This window comes from Vanessa cardui, chromosome 3, assembly GCF_905220365.1.
Source record: "Vanessa cardui chromosome 3, ilVanCard2.1, whole genome shotgun sequence".
NCBI classification, from domain to species: Eukaryota; Metazoa; Arthropoda; class Insecta; order Lepidoptera; family Nymphalidae; genus Vanessa; species Vanessa cardui.
The window spans coordinates 416,265-441,049 of NC_061125.1; the positions used below are offsets into that span (position 1 = coordinate 416,265).

At 36.1% G+C, this 24,785-nt stretch overlaps 1 pseudogene; it reads left to right on the top strand.

Annotated features, from left to right (window-relative positions):
- Positions 1 to 8,250: 8,250 nt before the first annotated feature.
- LOC124543851 lies at positions 8,251 to 19,778 on the top strand (annotated as a pseudogene).
- The last annotated feature ends 5,007 nt before the right edge of the window (positions 19,779 to 24,785 follow it).

The following is a 24,785-nucleotide window of genomic DNA, read 5'->3' on the forward strand; positions in this document are numbered from 1 at the left end:
TTGAATACGAAATTATTTTTATTACTTTTTAGTGCATATTAGTTTGTTTTAAAATATTGTTTTGTTTGAAGTCGGTTTTCCTTTTTGTTAAAATTTTAATTTATGTAAGTATTTAATTGTTGTAACGTGACTATTTATGAGCAATATAAATCAGACAATATATTCAAAATATTGTAAGCAAAATCACCATAATTAAACTTGACCACCTATATTATTTATCTGTGTTGTATTTAGTGATATTATATTGATTTATATTGCAAATGAGTTTCAAATTAAAACTTATGGTATAGCCAATACAATAAATGGTTTTGCAAACTTTATGTTGTAAGGCCTTAATTATAGCGACATGGTAATTTATCACACAACCTCATGATTCCTGTGTCATTGAAAATATAGAAAAAAATATTGATAGTGTCGCTTTTAATGCAAGTATCAGTTATTTATTGTTACTGTTAGATCACCAGTGTCACTGCGTGCAGTGGTTTCTATGCTCATCACATTTGGACTATTTAAGTATTTCGATTGTGGCAGTACAAAGTTTGCCGGGTCAGCTAGTACCTAATAATAATAAGCGTGACTTAAAAAAACAATGATATTTCTAACAAAACCTTTATGTTCTAATAAGAAACAATGTGGCCTTAAAACAAATACGTTTTTTATTGTTTACTTCTTTTTATATTATTACCAACAATCGTGTTTAAATCGTTTGAATTTAAATACCTCGGACCGGAGAAGAACCGGCGAAAAAATGTCATCGGGATATTTTCTTTTTTAATTTAATGTTACACGAGCAATTACAATATACATATTTTTGTTACTTGAAACAGCTTGCAGGCGATCATCTTATTCCCAGGGTGTGCAATCAACAAGAAAGTCATTAGTGTTGTAATATCCTTTAGCAGACAAACGCTCTTTAACGATTCTTCTAAAATTTACAATTGAATATTTTTGAACTTATTCTGGGATTCGGTTGTGAAAACAATACTATTAATATTTAATATTATAGTTGTAATCGGGTAATTCAGGTAACAAGTTTCTAGTATTAATAGAATGTACCTACTTCACAATTTTTGGGAAATTCATTTATGTTTTTGCGTAAGTATAATAAATCAATCATCAATTATTATCAAAGGCCAATTAAGAAGCAACAGTCATTATTTTAATTTATTTAAATTTACTTCTTAACGAATCTTTTGGCCTACGTTATAAATTGCATGAATAGCCCTCTTCTGTAGTACAAAGATTGTATTAATGTCAGCTGCATTACCCTAGAGTAGAATGCCATAAGACATGATACTTTGGAAATGACTGAAATACAAAAAGGCGAGACTTCATTCAAAACTCTATTTTTTTATCGCATAGGTTAAGAGCTGATTCTCTTCGCCAATCGTTGTATGAAGTGGCTCCATTGGAGATAAAAAACTATAATGTCAAATTGGTAGTTGAATTGTTATCTGATGGTAAAAGGTCAACGTCACTCATAAGAAATATTATATCGCCAACTAGCGACTCGCTTCGAAAGGGTGCAATGCTGTATGTGTATGCTGTTTAACAATAATACATGTACTAAGTATATACAAAAACCTTCCTGTCGAATTACTCCATCTATTAAATAATCCGCATCAAGCTCCGTTGCGTAATTTTAAAAATTTAAGCATAGATAGGGACAGACAGCGGTAAGCGACTGTTTTATTTATTCTATGTAATAATATTAATGCATCACATCTTGGGAACTAAAATGTTATGTCCCATGAGATGAATTCGTCTATATTTTTCTTACTACTACGTTAGTCTAATATTTTTCATTTCATTTTACCTTGGAACTCTAAAAAATATCTTTAATATGCAATTATTTTTATTACTTTTTAGTGCATTTTATTTCTTTTAAAATAGTGTTTTGTTTGAAGTTTTTCTTTTTGTTAAAATTTTTATTTAGGGTAGACCGAGGCGAATCGGATCACAAGGCGAATCGGATCAAATTAAGATTTTTTTTGATAATTCAAATATCGCATTCACATAGAAAACACTCAACCGGTGTTTTGCGTCCCTCCTCTCACCCTGCACCTCCCGGCATAAGTATTACTTCGATCCCGCTTGTGAATCAATGACGAATCCACTCGTTTTCGACTTGATCGTTTGTGTGTGTCGCAATTTTGGCCCTCATCTAAGGTACGTACTTACGATTTATTTGTGTCATATTACGGATTTGTGTTAAAACTCAACCACATTGGTCTATATTGTTAAGCAAGGTGTCTATATTAAAGTACCAATTTGCTTTTGAGTGTAATCTTAGAGGTTAACGACTAAAAATATTATTTCAAAAGTCTTAATTATGGAGCTAATCGGATCATATCGTCAGGGGCGAATTGGATCACAGTTTTAAACTGATTTATTAAATTTTTTTTTTTATTTTAGATGGTTCGACGATCAAAAGAAACCTTTGATACCTCCGATACTGTTGGTAATGCCACAAAAGGCTTCAAAAAGACAGGAATATTTCCATTAAAAGCCAATGCAATATCTGACTACAAGTTCATCGGCAATCAAGAGTCAGACATTTTTGAGTCCCCAGTTCAGTACCCAAGTTCCCAACAAGTGCAAGCCACAAATGTAAACTTTCAGATGACACACAATGTCATCTGAAAGTTCACAACAATCTGACAAAGCCCAGTCTTCCACCTGTGTAGATGTAGGACAAAATAAGATGAAGAATAAAGCAATGCTATAAAAATTAAGAATTTATCAGAGAATACAGAGAGTGTCAAGTACCCCAAGTTAAATCTACGAGTTACTAACAGGTGCAGCGACAAGCCCAATCCTCAAGTGTCCAAGCCACAAATACAAAACCACTTGATAATATAGTGCCAGCCACAAGTTCACAACAATTTGACGAAGCCCAGCCTTCTATCTGTCCTGTAATAATTAAAGAAATTCTTCCATCATCTTAAAGTCTCCAGTTGCTTCTCAAAGATTTTTTAAAAATTTAAAAACTGGTCTTGCATTTAACATCACCACAGAATAAGACTACTCTTCTCAAAAGAGAAACAAAAAAGAAATTTAAGGTAGACAATAAAACCAAGGAAAATAAGGAAAAGTTTGTCTGCAAAGAAAATACTTTGAAGAAGATGAAGAATAAAACAAAACAAAATCTAAAAATTAAGAGTTCATCTACAAAGCAGAGAGACTGGCAGTGCATTTACTGTTACGAAATATTCGTGAATCCACCCACAGAGGATTGGATACAGTGCAATGCCTGCGAAGAATGGTGTCACGAAAATTGTGCTGATATGGGGGGAGATAAGGACCACATATATCTGAATTATGTGTCGATAGTTAAAATTGATCCCATTATTAATTTTTTACTGATTCCAAAGCTATAGTATTAAGAAACTTAAAGTTTTATTAAATAATGTGTACGATCCGATTCACCCCGAAAATTGGGGCGATTCGGATATTTTTGTTTTTTTTTTTGTTTTTAGTACCTAATTAAGAGAATATATCTATGATTTAAATTTTCCAATGTTTATTTTATAGCCGATTGGTACTTTAGACATTTTAATTAATAAAAATAACATTATATAATCATTTAGTATGATTTTCTCAACTTCAAAGAAAAAGTGATCCGATTCGCCTCGGTCTACCCTATTTAGTTTAAGAACCTTTTTGGGCTAACAATGGCCCGTGCCTTATTATAAGCTTTTATTTAACTTTAACTTTAAATACACAATGTAAGTGTATTTGTAAAACAATGCAACTAAATTTAGAAGCAGATATCTTTAACCGATTGACCTGAAATTATGTATACTTGTTCAGTTTGGATGACAATGCATGGTTAATTATATGACGGCGTACCCAAATAACACGTTGTTTTTACACTTACAACCGAAATTAAATTAATTATCGATGTTTATTTTGCTAGCGTCTGGCAACCTAAATCCGAATTTGTTATAAACGCTAACAAAATCTGTCTACAGAACATTATTGAACATTTTTAATATTTATTAATAAAATAATTTACTATTAATATTTTTTATGATTAAATACAATGAATAACAATACATCTTGAGCAATATCATGTCATGCATTATTGCAGTGATCAAAAATAGCCAAGAAGTCATCCATAGACAGAAAAGAAACTCAGAAGCCGTTCGATCAAATATCGAGACGCTGACCGAGTCTCTATAAAAAGGCCACGCCTCCCTCGCAGAGCGCTCCGCCCCTTGTGGCAGTCCGACCGCAGGGGAGGGGCTTAGCTTTAAAGCTCACCAAACTAGCGAATGTAAAGAATCATTTTATAAAAATTTCGAAAATCAAATCCGGATTTATTGTTTATTAATTAATTACTTAATTGTAAAAATGTTTTACCCGACTACAAATATGGATGTTCTCAATTCGATTGTATTTTTTATGTTTGTTACACCAAAACTCCGTTATTTATGAACCTATTTGGAAAATTTTATTTCATCTAAGTGTATGGATTATTTTATCGTAGCATTAAGTAGTATTCCATTGTTTTTACACTGTTGCACAGAATCAAGATCATGTTGCAAAAGAGTTACATCCGCCATAGTCTCTATACGCCTATATAGCTTAATATTATTAGTAAACATTTCTATATCTGTATTAAGAAGGGGTGTTCCACAAGGATCAATTTTGAGTTTTTGATAAATTAACTTTATTTTTATGATAAAGGTATTTATAATATATATATAATAACATGTTGTTTGTTGACGCCTGATTATTTTTAAATATGACAGGAAAAAAGGCAATTATTATGATGTAAAGAATGCTTGTATACTGAGACATGGCTGGTTTACAAAAAAAAATTAAGTTCGTAATATCAATAAGACATAAAACATATACCTAATTTTTGTTCGTACTTACAATGCAAGAAATTTAACCTTATTCTATCTTTAAGGAATAGTGATAAAACTGATACAACGCTATTTCTAGGAATCACAAACAATCAAACAACAGCCTGTAAATTTCCCACTGCTGGGCTAAGGCCTCCTCTCCGATTAAGGAGAGGGTTTGGAACATATTCCACCATCTGTTCCAATGCGGGTGGTGGTGGAATGCACATGTGGCAGAATTTTGATGAAATTAGACACTTGCAGGTTTTCTCGTGATGTTTTTCTTCACCGTCGAGCACTAGATGAATAATAAACACAAATTAAGCATATGAAAATTTAGTAGGGTTCGCCTGGGTTTGAACCGAAATCATCAGTTAAGATGCATGCGTTCGAACCACTGAACCATCTTAGCATCTCAGTAATCACATTAGATCCAAAACTTTAGTGGAATCCTCTTTTACCGTTCCTCACGAGGAGAATCGTATCCAGTCTATTTATAATTTTGGAGCTCATCGCGGCTCTCGAAATGTTATACTTACTTTATTTAAAGTAACTGTAGGTACTTACGGATCAGAATTCCAAAAATGTTTTTCAATATAAAATCATCTTAATCTATCAATAAGCAAATGAACCACCCATTTGCTTATTGATAGTCAACAATCTATCCCCAGATAAAAAATAAACTTCTGAGAAGAACCTTCAAAAGAAATTTAGGGGGATTTATTTATTTTATTTTACAAATAACTATTGTTTCATACATAACAATAAATAACTTTCGTTGCTTGAAACAGCCTGGATGCGCAAATAACTGGGAAATAATTCGTATTGTCCTTTAGCGAACAAATGTTCTTTATAAATTCTTTTAAATATATTATTAAATTTTTTGAACTTTATCTGGGATAAAGTAGTAGTGGCTGTAGTATATTGCTCCACAAAAGGGTCACTAATACTGTATAATTGGGTAATTGAAACAATAATATTACGCTTGTTCCAAATGTTAAGAGTATACATATATGTCACAATTACATACATAACATGTTCAAAAATAATTTTAGAAGCGACAATAATTATATTAATTTCTTTAAATCGACACCTTAATTAATCTTTTCATCATACGTAGCATAGCAAGCAAGCATAATAACCCTCTTCGGCGATATAAAAATTCTATTAATAACGGCATTACCCCAAAGTGGAGAGCCATGAGATGATATTTTGTGGAAATAATCGAAATACACGAGGCGAGCCGTGTCAAAATCAGTCAAGTGTGAATCCAGTTGCCAAGCTATTTATATGGGGCCACATTGGGGCGTAGGGTCTATTGCGATGCTGATGAAATTTATTTTTCCAAAATCACATCATTTTTAATATATCTTGCCCTAAGAGTAGTGAATAGAAAATACTAAAACAATGTACTATTTCAGATAGAATATTGCTCATATCGACATATTGAAAGTCTTTTTATTTAAAAATAGAATTTAAATTTAGAAGTATCATTTCCAAATAATAAGATCTCGTATTTATAGCGTAGAATCCCAAGATTTTCAGAGAGTAACCAGTGACCTGACCAGTTGATAAAGCTGGAAACCTAAATCGTGTTTTTCCAAAATTAAATTATGGTGTAAAATTCGGCAGTGTAACGGAAACTTCCTCAGGGATAAAGTATCGAAAGTATAAATAAACGAAAAGCGAACAACAATACTTCATAATTAATTATTGTAATGATTACACAAGCGTAAGGAAAAATATAAATATAGTAAGCTCATTAGCGACACGTAGCTTGCAGATATAAATGTTAATTTTAATATAATTAAATTTGCATATCATGTAATTGCATCATATTTTACTCATTTTGGGTTTTCCGCTGAAAAAGCTCGATTGTTGTCAGGTCAGTATATATTTTTAGTTTCGAGGACAAACTAAATAACTCGCCGGGAAAGATGAGCCGATCAAGGGAGAAAATTTATTTAGCAAATGGATCCAAAAGCAGTTCCTGTCGTCATCTTAGGTCCATCATAGAAGTATTTTAACTTTTGATAACAAATTTCGGAAATAGAGATACTCAGTATATGTAACGACAAATATTTAAAAAAGGGATCAATTTTCAAAATGTCAGTCTCAACGATTTTTACTGATATCCGCCGAATGTAAGTCTCCGAATCTAAATCTATGTATATCGGTACAACATATCCTTTAAAATTCCAATTATTTAATAATTGGACAGTTGGCCTAAGCCATAATAATTCTAATAATATATACTTACTATATTACTGAGACATTAGTTTAGTAAGACTGTTTTTGAAGAAATGGATATTTGGAGAATATTCCGATTGATCTGGAATGTTTTTTGGGATGTCGGCGGGGGAGAGAACTATTAGCTAACATTTTACTAAATTTCTAGAACATTGTTTTTGATTTAAGAGGCTGCTTCCTTATATTTCATATCTTTATCATAAAACTTTAAGTACTAAATTTGCTATCCGTTTAAGGAGGTAGAGTACTTCAATTTTGAAGATGAAAATGTACAAATAGCTATTGAAAAAAATATCCAAAAAAAAAAAAAATATTGGACACCATCACATACATTACTCTGATTCCAATGTAAGTAGCTAAAGCACTTGTGTTATGGAAAATCAGAAGTAACGACGGTACCACAAACACCCAGACCCAAGACAACATAGAAAACTAATGAATTTTCGATTGACCTAGGAGTGGCGTACCCATGTTTTAAACGGTGTTGATGTAGGCTAGTATGGTCTCTCTCATGTCTAGCGATATAAATATATACACAGCTATGCAGTGTACGCAGTCTTCGGAGTACAAATATCAACAACAGCCTGTAAATTTCCCACTGCTGGGAAAATGCCTCCTCTCCCTTGAGGAGAAAGTATTAATTGAAGTGTTGTAAGAGTGCTTTTAAAATATTATTTTTCCAAATATTTATCCCACCATCATATACAGCACTTAGGTACTCATTATCTCTGAAGGAATTTGAAATAAAATTTTAAATTTTTACTATTAATAGCATTAGAGAAACCATGTAATGTAGTGTCTGTATCCGTTATTGCTTATTGTTTTTATCGTGATCAATCTATCACAATATCGTTTTAATTACATTGGATTGTTAAGTAACCCAATTCTAAGAGAACCTTCTGCTTATTTTTGTAGGAAATGTTTTTTTTAATATACATATTTTTACGTAACGGACACACGCCAAGCGTGAGACAAACTCTCTATCGCCTAATCCGCCCCTCCGTTGGGACGAGACGTGCCGGAAGGTCCTGTGACACTTTGGTCCGCAAGTGCAGGGCACAGGGGGGTGAGGTTTCCGCGCAGCGTTTATCAGTAACGCCCAACCGAGCAAGGTCACCGACTATCCCCTTAGTATATAAATCAAGTAAATTACTTCAGCCGGCGCAGTCGAGTAGAGCTCACAACTGAGACTAACTTGCATTTGTTTAACTCTGCACTTGCAGTTTCTAAGCGTGTTCCACGGCTGCCGTCGACTGTATATAAATACATTAAGGTAAGAGAAAACTGTGAACTATATTTTTATAATTTATAAACCACACAGCGTGCACCGCGCGCTCCGTTGTTATGTAGCGTGGTGCAGTTGGTTTGTGTTTGTACAAGGGCCTTTACTTTCGTGGCTCAGTTCAGGATGTATAGAAATAGATTGTTAAAACTGCATTTGAAAGACACTCGATTGTATCATACTCGTTGTGGTGCGTACATCGCGATTTGCGCTAATTTGCAACAAACGTTACAATTATTTGATACGTTGTTTACGAGTAAAAATAAATAAGTTGTATGAATTTGCATTTGGAAATCGCTCCAATGACAAATATTAATGTTTGTACATCTGGATATCCATTTTAACATATTCTAAGATTGGTTTAATATAACCGTATTCATTTAACGATTCGCATTGGAACAGCATGGTGTAATATGATCCGAGCCTTCTCGTTAAAAGGAGAGGAGGCCCAGCAATGGGAAATTTAAAGCCTGTTAATGTAAAAAAGTAAATGTTTTTGTTTTCGAAGTCGCGAATGCTGGTATGAAATCAAAGCTATGAATAAGTTTACGGGTTACAAACTTAGTTCAATTTTTTCATAAAACATTTCCGAGGGGTTAGATTGTGTTCAAAGTCAAAGTCAAAAACCTTTTTTTTTTTTGGGAAAATCATTTATATTTTTGCGTACATACATAACATTATCAAAAACAAATTGAGAAGTGACAGTCATTATTTTAATTTCTTTAAATTTACATCTTAACGAATCTTTTGGGCCCAGGTTATAAATTGCACGAATAGCCCTCTTCTGCAGTACAAAAATAGTATTAATGTCAGCTGCATTACCCCAGAGTAGAATGCCATACGACATAATACTGTGGAAGTAGCTAAAATACACAAGGCGAGCTGTATCCACATCTGTCAAAAATATAATCTTTTTTACCGCATAGGCTGCAGAGCTGAGTCTATTTGCCAATTTACTTGTATGGGGGCCCCATTGGAGCTCAGAGTCAATTGTCATACCAAGGAACTCTGTTGACTCTAATACATCTAATGCTTCCCCGCTTAAAAGTACATTCGCTTTGACACATCTTACATTGGGAGCAGTGAATTTAATACATTTTGTCTTTTTACAATTTAACATTAAATTATTGACACTAAACCAATGTACTATTTCCGAGAGAGCATTGTGCACATCGTCATACATTAAAAGACGTCTTTTTATTTTAAAAATTAAAGAAGTTTCGTGAGCAAACAATACTATCTCGAGTTTATCACCTAAAAGATGTGGTAGGTCATTTATATAAACCAGGAAGAGAAATGGACCAAGAATTGATCCTTGAGGGACCCCCACAGTAACCTGAGCCCCGGGAAATCTCTTTCCATTTACAAATTCGTGTTAGCTTCCTATCTAGTTCGTTTAAATATAAGTAAAGAATAAAAACTGTTGCTTCTGTACCAATATATTTCGCTATTGTCGCTTGTTTGTAACAATCGTGAAATTTTAATGTAGATAACGCGATGAGGACCCTGGCTGTGCTGATGGTGGTGGTGGCGGTGGTCGGTGCCGACAACGTCGAAGACCTATTCCGTGATGAATGGAGCGCCTTCAAGGTAAACAACTTCACGTGCCCAGATATAATTACAGTGGTGACTTTCAATGTCACCGGCGTCGGTGGGCCACACATGACTCCATACGGACTTATTCGCTCTAGATTACCAAATGTCTAACGTTATCACAGCTTTGAGCTGCATTCAAAAATTTAATCAAATCATCGAATCGGGTAGTCACGTAGTTGACGATTTGATAAAACCTTCAATAAAAAAAAGCTCCTTTACATATAATTAAATATAACAGTTTAGTTTTTGAATATGAAAGTGTTATGAATAAGCCCTCGGTTTGCCGCAGCTGAAGCACCAGAAATCGTACGAAAACGAGACCGAGGAGAAGTTCCGTCTGAAGATCTACGCGGAGAACAAGCTGAAGGTGGAGGAGCACAACCGGCGCTTCGAGCGCGGAGAGGTGACGTATCGCCTTGGAGTCAACAAGTACGCCGACAAGCTGCACCACGAGTTCGTGCACACCATGAACGGGTTCAACCGCACCGCCAAGTGAGTGCACCCACAGTGCGATGGGGAGATCTGATCCACCTCACACGTGTCTATTTCGCAATCCTCGCAGTCATGACTTGTGCATTACCTATTTTAAATTATTGGCACATAGAAAAGCCTTAATGTTAATAACTCCATTTCAAATAATAATGTTGTTTTGAAAATGAAAATGGGACAAATATTTAAATTGGAATGTTACCTTAATGTGGATGTACGTAACGCAGCTCTACGCTGGGCTTAGAGCAGCCAGTGAGAAGTGTTCGTTGTCTGTCCGTAGAGTCGTCAAGGACCAAAAGTCGCGCGGCGCCTCGTTCGTGCCGCTCGCCAACACGGAGACGCCCGACCTGATGGACTGGCGCTATCTTGGCGCAGTCACCGAAGTTAAGGACCAGGGCGATTGTGGCTCCTGCTGGGCCTTCAGCACCGTGAGTGTCCAAGCAACAGACACACACCACACAACATCCAAAACTATTGTGACTCTTCGGCTTTTTCGTCATATGCGAATACTTCGAGTTCCTTATAATCCTTATAATTGGTTTTTTAATAAGGTTGATATTATTATCTCACATTAAAGCAACGAGGGCGTGCGTACGAGCATATACATATATTCACGCAATGATCTCTCACGTAATAATAGATTTTAAGTTTGTAACAAATATAAATATAGAAAATTAAGACAAATAAATAAATATTCACCGCAACCGCAGACGGGCTCGGTGGAGGGACAGCATTTCCGCAGCAGTGGAAACCTCGTGTCGCTGTCAGAGCAGAACCTGGTAGACTGCTCGGGACCGTACGGAAACTACGGCTGCGACGGTGGTCTCATGGACAACGCCTTTGAGTACATTATGGCCAACAATGGTATCGACACTGAGGCCAGCTACCCCTACGAGGCTATCGTCGACTCTTGCAGGTACGTGTGAGCATCGGGTGTAACGAAGCTACCGTCGACCACTAATCCACCCAGATACTAAACGTCATTCGTCGCAGGTTCGACCCCGAGTTCGTGGGCGCGAAAGTTATGAACTACGTGGACCTGCCGCAAGGTGACGAGGAAATACTGAAGCAGGCGGTGGCCTCCGTGGGACCCGTCTCCATCGCCATCGACGCCGGCCAGGAGTCCTTCCAATTCTACTCTAGTGGAATCTATTACGACGTGAACTGCTCCAGCTTCAACCTCAACCATGCGGTGAGTCGGACACTTAGGTTGATTAGTATCTATTAAAAACGAATCGTAGGCGCACTTTACAAGCTGATTTGCCACGGGTACATACACTGTGTATTCACTAGAGTAAACCTCGATCCACCGTCCGTTCGCAGGTGCTGGTGGTGGGCTACGGCACGGAAGAGAACGGTGGCGACTACTGGCTCGTGAAGAACTCATGGGGAACCTCGTGGGGGGAGATGGGCTACATCAAGATGGCGCGCAACCAAAACAACAACTGCGGCATCGCCACAGTGCCCTCCTACCCGGTCGTCTGAGCGAGATACCTCCCCCCCCTGCTGATTATTCGTTTTAACATCCAAGACGAGACAGACATTTCAGATTTCTGGCGTTAAGTTAACAATTATTGGTCATTCATTCATGAACAAAAATAAATAGTAATCATTTTCTAAAGACTACTTGTTTCCTTTACCTTCGCTTTAAGCATGTTTTACGCGGAGTAACGGGTCCACGGCGACTAATTACAATAATATTTTTGACTAGTGACAAATAGTATGTTATTGACTAATTAAAAGTAGTGAGATATATTCTTTCTTTTTTTAATCTTGATAATTTTATAAGTCGTTATAATTTAATTACAAATATCAAGTGATTAAGTCGACTTAAAAATAATAACAATACTTCTTATACTCCAGGCGTTACTTTAACAGTTGGGATTACTACATAATGAGCTTTTTCATAATAGTCAGATCTAAGATTCATTGAGTCAATGATGAAACTTACAGATCTACCACTATGTTCTGCAGTGATACCTAAACTTAAGGTTTGATGGACAGAGAAGAGAAGCTCAAAAGTGGAGACAAATATATAAACGTCTTTTGATATTCATTTGAAACGAATATCGAAAGTGTTTGTCTTGGAATGAAAAGTTCGAATTTAGTACCAAATGTGTGGTTAGTTGTTCAAATTGGAAAATATTGTAGTTGTACTTTAAATAATGGATTATGTACAAATTAAGGATTATCCCACCAAAAACATTAAATGTTAAAAAAATGCCAAGCCTCTCGCTGCAGTCTTTCCATCGTAAAAAGTTTTGAGATTTCAAAGAAGCCAAATCCTATTCAAATGATTATGTAGTTATAAATCAACATTTAGTAATTGTATCAATAGTTTTCTTTATATTATAATCATAGTGACTTGGCAATGAACACAAATTAAAAGCTGCTTGACGAGACCTGTGATCAGATTGTTTGTTATGTGTGAATTATGATGGTCACTAGCGACTACATGCTCCAAAACAATAATTAAGAATACTTGTTCCTGGGTGTTTTTGAGGGTGTTATTATTTTATTAAAAAATTTTTTTTTCAAGTTAAAGATATAAATAAAATAGGTGCTTAGGATAGAGGAGATAGAAACCGCTTCTGTACAGAGGAAAGTGACAAGAAATTTAATTGCAAGAGCTACGAACGTGCTTAACGCGCGTAATGCTAAGAATTTCATACATACAGTTTCGTTAGTGTCTGTTCAACGTAATTATGGTTATTAATTCTAATATACACCAATTTGAAGGTTCAAATCCCCTCATTGCCTTCCGCTCGGCTTTGTGAGTGAGTGACCCAGTGATAATTGAAGCGAAAGTAAACAAAGCAGCTCTTGATAATTAAGATGAGGTCGGTGACGCAGTGGTGATCAAAGGATTAGTGAATATTACTCTCAGAGCCAGTGTGTATGGGTGATGGTCTCCACTTACCATCAGACATAGTGATATATATGTAAAGTAATACCATATACATACAAATAAGCATATGATATATAAACAAACAAGCAATGATATTCTACCGCCAAACAACAGTATTGTTGTCACAGTACACAACAGTAGTGCAAAAATGTCCAGCTTTTTTCAAATCTTTCTAGCATCCCATAACCGCATCCTGACCAGGTGAACACGGCAACACCTGCTTATACTGACCAGGTGTCCTCGTGTTCAAATGTAAGAACAATTTATCAAATCGGTTCAGGTGTCTTTGAGTAATCTGGGAAAATACAGAAAAAAGATTCGATTAACTGAGAACCTCCTTCTTTTTTTAAAAGTTTTGTTATATTAATGTTATTTTATACTTTACTACATTTTAAAAACGATATTGACTTATTCATCGTTTAAGCGTTTCCTCTCTATTTCCGAAAGAATTTGAAATAAAATTTGATTATTTTACTTTTAATAGCTTTAGAAACACTATGTTTAGTATAAGATTTTACATGAATTGGTTATTTTTATGACAGTTATTAAATACGGGATATTAACCATGTTTTTTATTTTTATTCGTCTCGTGAACAAGACATTCGTAGATAATGAAGAAATGTCGAGCTCCAAAGAATAAAAATATACCGTATTGAATAACTGTACTATATCTAGGGTCTCTATCTGTTATTATATGGATTTTGTCCCTATGAATCTATCACAATATCGTTTTAATTACATTGGAATATTAAGTAACCTAATCCTAAGGGAACCTTCGGCTTATTTTTGCAGAAAATTATTTTTTAATATAAATTTTAAGCGTGAGGCAAACTCTCTATCGCCTAATCCGCCCCTCCGTTGAGACGAGACGTGCCGGAAGGTCCTGTGACACTTTGGTCCGCAAGTGCAGGGCACAGGGGGGTGAGGTTTCCGCGCAGCGTTTATCAGTAACGCCCAACCGAGCAAGGTCACCGACTATCCTCTTAGTATATAAATCAAGTAAATTACTTCAGCCGGCGCAGTCGAGTAGAGCTCACATCTGAGACTAACTTGCATTTGTTTAAGTCAGCACTTGCAGTTTCTAAGCGTGTTCCACGGCTGACGTCGACTGTATATAAATACATTAAGGTAAGAGAAAACTGTGAATTATATTTCTGTTAAAATGGATATCTGGTTATCCATTTTAACATATTTTGAGATTGATTTAATATAACCGTATTGAGTTAACGATTCGCATTGGAACAGCAAGGTGTAATATGATCCGAGCCTTCTCGTTAAAAGGAGAGGAGGCCCAGCAATGGGAAATTTAAAGCCTGTTAATGTAAAAAAGTAAATGTTTTTGTTTTCGAAGTCGCGAAGGCTGGTATGAAATCAAAGCTATGAATAAGTTTCCGGGTTACAAACTTAGTTCAATTTTTCCATTCAGCTTCATTTTTCTTTCCATTCCATTTAGCTTCCTATCTAGTTCGTTTATTTATTTAACTCTTTATTGCACACCAAATATACATAAAGACACAAAATATAATTTTCATACAAACGAAATTGGCCAATTAAAAGGCGATCTTATGGCTTATAAGCCATTTCTTCCAGACAACCTTTGCGTTAGAAGGATAATGCGTATGAAAGACGGCAATATGGTGGTGCAGTAAAAACTTATATTATGGAATAATAACATATACAACTCAATAAATATAGCAAATACATAAATACAAAAAATACTAATAAATAAAATATAAAGTAGATTATAGATATTTATAAATAAATCATATATACATACATATACATATCTATATAGTATATGTAATAAAATAAATAAATAAATATAATGGAAAGTATAATAGGATATTAAATAACTGTATCTCAAATGTCATCATTGTTAGTGTCCAAATACAATTTTTTCAGAGAATTTTTAAATATTTGTAACGATTTAGATTGTCTTATGCTTAGCGGTAAGTTGTTCCAAAGTGTTATTGCCTGCACAGTGAAGGACTGCTTATAATATTTACTGCTATAGGTAGGCAGTTTTAGAGTAAGGCTTCGTGATGATCGTATACTAGACTGATCTCCAAGAAATTCGAATTTCTCCTTCAAATAACAAGGAGCGGTCGGATTAAACAACACACAGTACAGAAGAGAGAGAGTATGCAAGTTTCGGCGACGGCGTATAGGGAGCCACTTGAGCTTTGAACGAAATTCTGAAACATGGTCATACTTTCGGAGACCGAAAATAAACCGAATAGCTAGATTTTGTAATCGCTCAAGTTTATAAAGCTGGTCCTCGGTTAGATTAAGATAGCTTGCGTCCGCGTAATCGAGAATAGAAAGTAGAAGTGAATTTGCTAACATAGTTTTGGTAGGAATTGGTAATACTTTTTGTAGACGTCGCAAGGAGTTCAATGACGCGAATGTTTTCTTACTAATTTCAGTTAAATGTTCTGACCAGGAAAGTTCGGTCAAGATGTATGCCGAGGTCTTTAACTGTTGAGCAGTAAGATAAATTAGTGCCGTTGTATACAACTTGGGGAATGTTTGCCCAATCAATTCTTGCAGTCATAGCTGGGCTGCCAATAACAATGACTTGTGACTTGGTAGGATTTATTTTAAGACCATACTGATTACTCCATTTAGAAATTGCCACTAGATCTCTGTTAATAGCAGCAATTGCATTAGGCAGGTTTTCAAGGGTTGAGTGTTGATATATTTGAATATCGTCTGCATACATGTGATAGAGAGAAGAAATAAAATGAGTAATCGAGTTAATGAAGATAGAGAAAAGTAAGGGAGATAACACGCCACCTTGAGGTACCCCAGCACGGACTTCACACCATGACGAGAAAGTCTCGTCGATACGAATTCGTTGTCTTCTACCTCTGAGGTAACTCTGAAACCAATCTTTCACTGATGGAGATATGTTTAAAGAACATAACAGACTCAACAAGATGTCGTGATCGACCTAATTGAATGCATTACTGAAATCTAGGAGCACTAAAATTGTGAGCTGTTTATTGTCCATAGGCCATCGAATGTCGTCTGTGACTTTAACTAAGGCTGTGGACGTACTATGACCTTTACGGAAACCAGATTGGTAAGGATCAAGAAGAGAGTGTTCGTTGAGGAAAGTGTTAAATTGTTGGAAAATTAGTTTTTCAAGTACTTTGGAAAGGAAAGGGAGAATAGAGATAGGACGAAAGTCGGAAGTTGATAGGGGATTACCTTTTATGGGGATTGGAATGATTTGAGCATCTTTCCATGCGTCAGGAAACTTTTGACAGGTAAGGGAGACATTGAGTATATGAGTTAACACAGGAGTAACAATGTCAAGGATTGGGATGATCATATTACGACTGATACAGTTTGAGCCAACAGCATTCGAGGTTATCGACATTATATTCTTTTTAACATCACAGTCAGAGAAAGGCGCGAAGCTAAACGGAGGAAAGTTAGGAGTTGGATGAGAAGAGATAATATTAATTGTGTTACTTTTTTCGTCGCTATTAAGTGCGGTTGAAGAAGCAAAGTGTTGATTAAGGAGTTCAATGTCAATATTTATAGAAGTATTATGAGAGGATTTACCAACTCCAAGAGATTCGAGAAATTTCCAAGTTTTTGCTGTGTCGCCGTTTTCGACAGATTGGAAAATGTGGCGTCGTTGAGCGATGCTACACGATGTATTGCAGCGATTTCGCGCTTTATTGTACTTTTCTCTGTTAGAATCGGTGTTATTTCATTTAAATTTGAACTTAGCTTTATTTTTTTTATTAATTAGATCCTTTATATTATCACTCAACCAAGGCGCTGGGAGGTGTTTTCTTTTGATTGGTTTAATGAGCGCGTGTTTATCATAAAACTGCGTAATTAATAAATTGAAAACTTCAAGTTTTCAATTTATTAATTATCGTTTAAATATAAGTAAAGAATAAAAACTGGTGCTTCTGTACCAATATATTTCCCATGTATTCGAGAGTCGCTTGTTTGTAACAATCGTGAAATTTTAATGCAGATAACACGATGAGGACCCTGGCTGTGCTGATGGTGGTGGTGGCGGTGGTCGGTGCCGACAGCGTCGAAGACCTTTTCCGTGATGAATGGAACGCCTTCAAGGTAAACAAAATCACGTGCCCAGATATAACTTCAGTGGTGACTTTCATTATTCGATGTAGTCGCAAATAAATTGGTACTGACAATGTAATGTAGCGCGAATGGTTCCACGGGTGCGCACTGCGCGGCGACACTGTGCAGGCGGCGTCACCGGCGTCGGTGGGCCACACATGACTCCGTACGGACTTATTCGCTCTAGATTACTAAATGTCAAACGTTACATCACAGCCTTAAGTTGCATTCAAAGATTTAATCAAATCATCTAATTGATGATAACACCGACAAAACCTTCAATGAAGCTCCTTTACATATATTTGTATTGTTGTTATGAAAGTGACAGTAAACCTTCGGTTTGCATTAGCTCAAGCACCAGAAATCGTACGAAAACGAGACCGAGGAGAAGTTCCGTCTGAAGATCTACGCGGAGAACAAGCTGAAGGTGGAGGAGCACAACCGGCGCTTCGAGCGCGGAGAGGTGACGTTCCGCCTCGGGGTCAACAAGTACGCCGACAAGCTGCACCACGAGTTCGTGCACACCATGAACGGGTTCAACCGCACCGCCAAGTGAGTGCACCCCATAGCGCGATGGGGAGATCTGATCCACCTCACACGTGTCTATTCTGTAATCCACGCAGTCATGACTTGTGCGTATACGCATAACCTATTTTAAATTATTGGCACATAGTTAAAACTTAAATGTTAATAACTCCTTTTCAAATAATAATGTTGTTTTGAAAATGAAAATGGGACAAATATTTAAATTGGAATGTTACCTTAATGTGGATGTACGTAACGCAGCTCTACGCTGGGCTTAGAGCAGCCAGTGAGAAGTGTTCGTTGTCTGTCCGTAGAGTCGTCAAGGACCAAAAGTCGCGCGGCGCCTCGTTCGTGCCGCTCGCCAACACGGAAACGCCCGACCTGATGGACTGGCGCTATCTTGGCGCAGTCACCGAAGTTAAGGACCAGGGCGATTGTGGCTCCTGCTGGGCCTTCAGCACCGTGAGTGTCCAAGCAACAGACACACACCACACAACATCCAAAACTATTATGACTCTTCGGCTTTTTCGTCATATGCGAATACTTCGAGTACCTTATAATCCTTATAATTGGTTTTTTAATAAGGTTGATATTACTATCTCACATTAAAGCAACGAGGGCTTGTTGATCGTGAGGAATGATCTCTCACGAAATAATAGATTTTAAGTTTGTAACAAATATAAATATGGAAAATTAGGACAAATAAACAAAAATTCCACAGACGGGCTCGGTGGAGGGACAGCATTTCCGCCGCAGTGGAAACCTCGTGTCGCTGTCGGAGCAAAACCTGGTAGACTGCTCGGGACCGTACGGGAACGCTGGCTGCGACGGTGGTTACATGGACAATGCCTTTGAGTACATTATGGGCAACAATGGTATCGACACTGAGGCCAGCTACCCCTACGAGGCTATCGTCGACTCTTGCAGGTACGTGTGAGCGTCGGGTGTAACAAAGCTATCGTCGACCACTAATCCGCCCGGATACTAAACGTCATTCGTCGCAGGTTCGACCCCGAGTTCGTGGGCGCGAAAGTTATGAATTACGCGGACCTGCCGCGAGGTGACGAGGAATTTCTGAAGCAGGCGGTGGCCACCGTGGGACCCGTCTCCATCGCCATCGACGCCGGCCAGGAGTCCTTCCAGTTTTACTCTAGCGGGATCTATTACGACGAGAACTGCTCCAGCATCAACCTCAACCATGCGGTGAGTCAGACAGCTCTGTCCTTATAGTTTTAAACTGATTGAGTCTTAAAATATTTGTTATTAAAATTGAGATAAAAGATGAAACGACCATAGTATTATAAGAACGATGAAATTGGAACTGCGTGGTGGAATCCAAACCATTCATCCAAACTTTCTCCTCAAAAGGGAGAGGAGGCCTTATCTCAGCAGTCGGAAATTTAATTTTGTTGTTGTTGTTGTTGTTGTTTAAATAGGAAGAGGTTGAATATCTTAATGACTTTACACTTAGGTTGATGAGTATCTATTAAAAACGAATCGTAGGCGCACTTTACAAGCTGATTTGCCACGGGTACATACACTGTGTATACACTAGAGTAAACCTCGATCCACCGTCCGTTCGCAGGTGCTGGTGGTGGGCTACGGCACGGAAGAGAACGGTGGCGACTACTGGCTCGTGAAGAACTCATGGGGAACCTCGTGGGGGGACATGGGCTACATCAAGATGGCGCGCAACCAAAACAACAACTGCGGCATTGCCTCATTGCCCTCTTACCCGATCGTCTGAGTGAGACCCCTCGCCCCCCCCCCCTGGTGATTATTCGTTTTAACATCCAAGACGAGACATCCCAGACATTTCAGATTTCTTGCGTTAAGTTAACAATTATCATTCATTCATGAACAAAAATAAATAGTAATCATTTTTTAAAGATTACTTGTTTCCTTTACCTTCGCTTTAAGCATGTTTTACGCGGAGTAACGGGTCCACGGCGACTTATTACAATAATATTTTTAACTAATGACAAATAGTATGTTGTTGATTAATTGAAAGTGGTGAGATGTATTTTCTTTTTTTAATCTTGATTATTTTATAAGTCAATACAATTTAATGTAAAATATCATTATACTCCAGGCGTTACGTTAACAGTTGGGATTACTACATAATGAGCTTTTTCATAATAGTCAGATCTAAGATTCCATTAATATAAATCCACAACTTCCGTTTTGTGGGCGTTGCTGTGGGAGGAGCCTGCGTATACACAATTTCTCAACTACCTGCGTACTGTTTTTCGTGCTACCCCCATTTTGGTTATTACTACGGTACGTTTCATTATTCTATGACAAAGAAATACATCAACAAACTATAACACACTATGTATAAAACTCCACCTAAATCGTCTGCAGCATATGACTCACCCTCACGATCTGAGTCAGATATTCGTAAGTTATGTCAGGAGGAGCGGATATCAGAGTTTTCTTCGGTGAATGTTACCCAACGAGCCAAACGTCGCCGCCCTTCAAATGAAGAACTAGCAGATGAAATGTCAATATTTAAACAAGTGATGAAAGACCTTGTAAATCAGCTCTTTGCGTCTCAAAATGAACGACTGGACAAATTAGAAAATCATATTTTAGAGATTAAAAACCAATACACTAAAATTGAGTCAACAAATTGTGAGATAGAAAAGGCGATGACTAATATGTCAGATCAATTAATTTCATTAGAGACAAAGATCACGTGTCTTGAACAGGAAAAGAGTTCTAAGGCGATTCAGTTATCTACACTTGAAGAAAAATTGGATTCATACGATCGTAATCTTATCAAAACTAGTGTTGAGTTACGTAATGTTCCAAAAAAGGATCGAGAGACAAAGGATAATCTTTTTGCTATGGTGCAGCAGCTTTCAAAACAACTTAAGTTTGATCTACAAACAAACGCCACCCGCGAGGTTTTAAGACAACCATCCAAAAAAGAAAACAAAACATCTAATATCGACTTATACAAAATACACCCATATACATAGCTGAACTTTTAACCAACCAAGCAAAAAAATTATTCTATGTTACTGGTAATTTTTCGAAAATTAATAAATTTAACTACTGCTGGACGTCAAATGGACGTATTATTATGTTAAGAAAAAATAATGAGAGTCCTTATGTAATTATTAAAAATGAAGCTCAACACTAACAACTTGTTATGTCGCCTCAAATATGACTATATGGTGACTATACACCTAATCTTGCATTTCTTAATGTTTTTATTGTAATTATTAAACTAAGTTTTACGTTTTTCAATCATTTAAAATTGTTACACTACACTATAACACTTACCTACCTAAAATACAATAACATAAATAACACATTTACACTGTCACGTATACATAACATTATAATGATTTATTATATATTTAATAAATTATATAAATGTCCGTTACATTACGCTTTTTATAGGCATATACACAAGCTTAATTTTTCCTTTATAAATATTATATTCTATGACCTCTCATTAAAACCTGTCTGTCACATCTCCACTATTTCAATAAAAATGGCAAATAAAACTGATACAGTATCAGAATACGTTGATGAATTTTCTATATCCGATTTTCATGTTTGTTGCCCAGAGGAGACTCCTCTCGTCGCAGTTTTAACGCAAAATGTTAGATCGATAAATTGTATTTTTTTAAATTTTCTTGCCCTTTTAAACCGTATTCCTCTAGAAATTGACATTCTAATTTAAACTGAATGTTGGTTAACTTGCAATAATAATCAAATTCTACCTACGGTACAGAATTATACAGCATGTCAAACAAGTAAACACGTAAATCAAAGTGATGGAGTTGTTGTTTACGTAAAGTCTGATCTAATTTTCATATATGAAGAACCCGATTTTCAACACTCTGCCTCAGGTTTAATCATCAAACTAAACCATGACACTGCTGTACTTTGTATTTATCGATCTCCCTCTTCTAATAATATCGATACTTATATAGATTGTTTAAATAATATACTTTCTTCTCTTGTCTCATTTAAAACGGTTATTGTTACTGGTGACATTAATCTAGACATAAAACCTTCTTCAATGGATATTCCCTCCCAGGAATATTTAAATTCACTTGCCCATCATGGCTATTTACCAACTCATACCTATCCAACAAGAGGCAATAACTGTTATGAAACAACCGTCACAGATCATTACTCCCTACTTATTGGCATCCAAAAGCAGCGGTCGCTGTATCCAGATGATAACTCTAATATTATTTCAAAAATTAATTACAGTTCCTTAGATGATACAATTATTAAAACAGACTTTTCTTTTATATACTCAATATCAAATCCTGATGAGGCCACTGATAAACTGGTTAACATCTTATATAAAGCTGTTATGGAAAATACCACATTTCGAAAAATTCCAAAAAGAAAGAGAGTTATTAAACCCTGGGTAACACAAGGGATACTACGGTGCTTGCGAAATAGAGATAAGATGCATAAGCGGACAAAACAGTTTCCAAAAAATGATATTCTCAAAACTACGTATAAGCGATATAGAAATTTTTGTTCTAAGATTTTAAGAAAAGCCAAAAAGGAATATGATATCCAACAAATAAATAAGGCAGGTAATAATTCAAAACTATTATGGGACACTCTTAGAGATATATGTCATATACCTAAGTCAAAGCTAAATGGTACACAACTATTATCAGACAGTACCTCTATATTTGAAACATGCAATAATGCGAATAAATTCTTTCTTAATATTGGTTATGAACTTGCAAATAAAATAAAACAGACTTCTAAAACATCCTTTGTAACTTCCACCTCTATTAATAATGTTTCTTCCTTTGTTTTAGAAGAAACAGATTCCAACGAAATAGCTAATGTCATTTCAACTTTGAGGACAGATGCGGCTACTGGTTGGGATGGTATTTCGCCGGTAGTAATTAAAAGATACTCTCAAACTCTGGCACCAATTTTATCCCATATATTCAATCAATGTTTCAACAAGGGTTTCTTTCCTACTTCTTTCAAAAAGGCAATTATACTTCCTATTTTCAAGAGTGGAGATGGAACATACATTAATAACTATCGACCTATTGCTATACTCACGGCCTTGTCAAAAGTGATTGAACGATTGGTTTCTAATAGACTTGTCAGATTTATTGAGAATTATGAAATACTATCATCACAACAATTTGGGTTTAGAAAAAATAAAAGCACCTCAGACGCAGTACACGAAGTCACAAATTATATTGTTAAGCATATTAATAACGGAGACAAAGTGCTCACTGTGTTTCTGGACCTAGCGAAAGCGTTTGACAACGTGCCAATTTCAACTCTTCTGATCAAATTTGAAAGAATTGGTGTCAGAGGTAATCAATTCAACTTTTTCCGCAGCTACCTTACCGGACGATCCCAAATAACTAAAATTAATAATACTCTGAGTGATGAGCTTCAAATATCGTATGGAGTCCCACAGGGCAGTATATTGGGTCCAACGTTGTTTCTCATCTTTATAAATGATCTCTCTAATCTTAGAGTTCACAATGGTCAAGTGGTTTCTTTTGCAGATGATACTGCAATTACGTTCTTTGGGAAAACATGGATGGACCTACAAAATGTAGCCCAATGTGGTTTGGATTCAGTCTTTGATTGGCTACAATCCCATTGCCTGACTCTAGACGTTTCCAAAACCAATTTTATTACTTATTCCATACGTCCCTCATCACAGCCGGTAGTCTCATTAGTTCTCAAGGCTCATTCGTGTGATAAAAAATTCGACTGTCAATGTTCTATCATATCTAAAGTTGATAAAGTTAAATACCTCGGAATAATTTTAGATAAACATCTTAATTTTAAAGACCACATACAGTTACTAACAACCAGGGTACGAAAAATAATCTTAATTTTTACTTAATCTTCATTTTGAACCGAATTTGATTAAATTTGATGTGAAGCACATTTGAACCCCAAGGACAGACGTAGGCTACTATTTTTGCCTCCTACAGGACAAATAAACCTCTAAAACGGGAGCGACATGAAAAAGAAAATTATAGCCGGGAAAGTAGATTTAATAAAATCTCTAGTTGATGTGTTATCAGAGTGTTTTTGATAATCATTATTTTTGCTATTAAGACAATAATTATTAGACTTTAAACTCAACAAAAGTTTCCTAATCATAAATATGGCTACAAGCCGCTAAATCGTGGCATCGGTGCTTGGGTCAATGAACAATGGCTGGATATTTAATTTAATCTATTCCCTTATACCCTCCTAAATCATCGGTTAAGATGCACGCGTTCTAAACATTGGGCCATCTCGGCTCCGTTTAAGTGTGAGTCGTTAGTTTATGTTCAGCGAAATCATAGGTATTAATACAAACCAATTAGAACGTTAAAACCTCTTATTGTGTTCCGCTCGGCTTGGAGTGACCCAGTGATAATAAAAGCAAAAGTAAGCAAAGCAGCGCGTGCTTTTGATAATTAAGATGAGATTGGTGAAGCAGTGGTGATGAAGGAATGGTGAATGGTCTCCACTTAACATCAGCCATAGTATATATAGGTATATACTCATTACTTGAAATGCGTAACGTTAATTTTACAAGATATGAAAGAAGCTCAGCGGTTTTTTTTGTCTCCTATATTAGGTATATAAACAATTTAATATGAAAAGAAATAGCCAGGAGGCGACTGTTTAATTCCCAAGATGTACTTTTTATACACGAGTGTTTCTTAATTTTTTTTTTATTTAAATTTGTACCATCCACTCATCAGATATTCCACCGCCAAACAACAGTACTCATTGTTGTTGTGTTCCG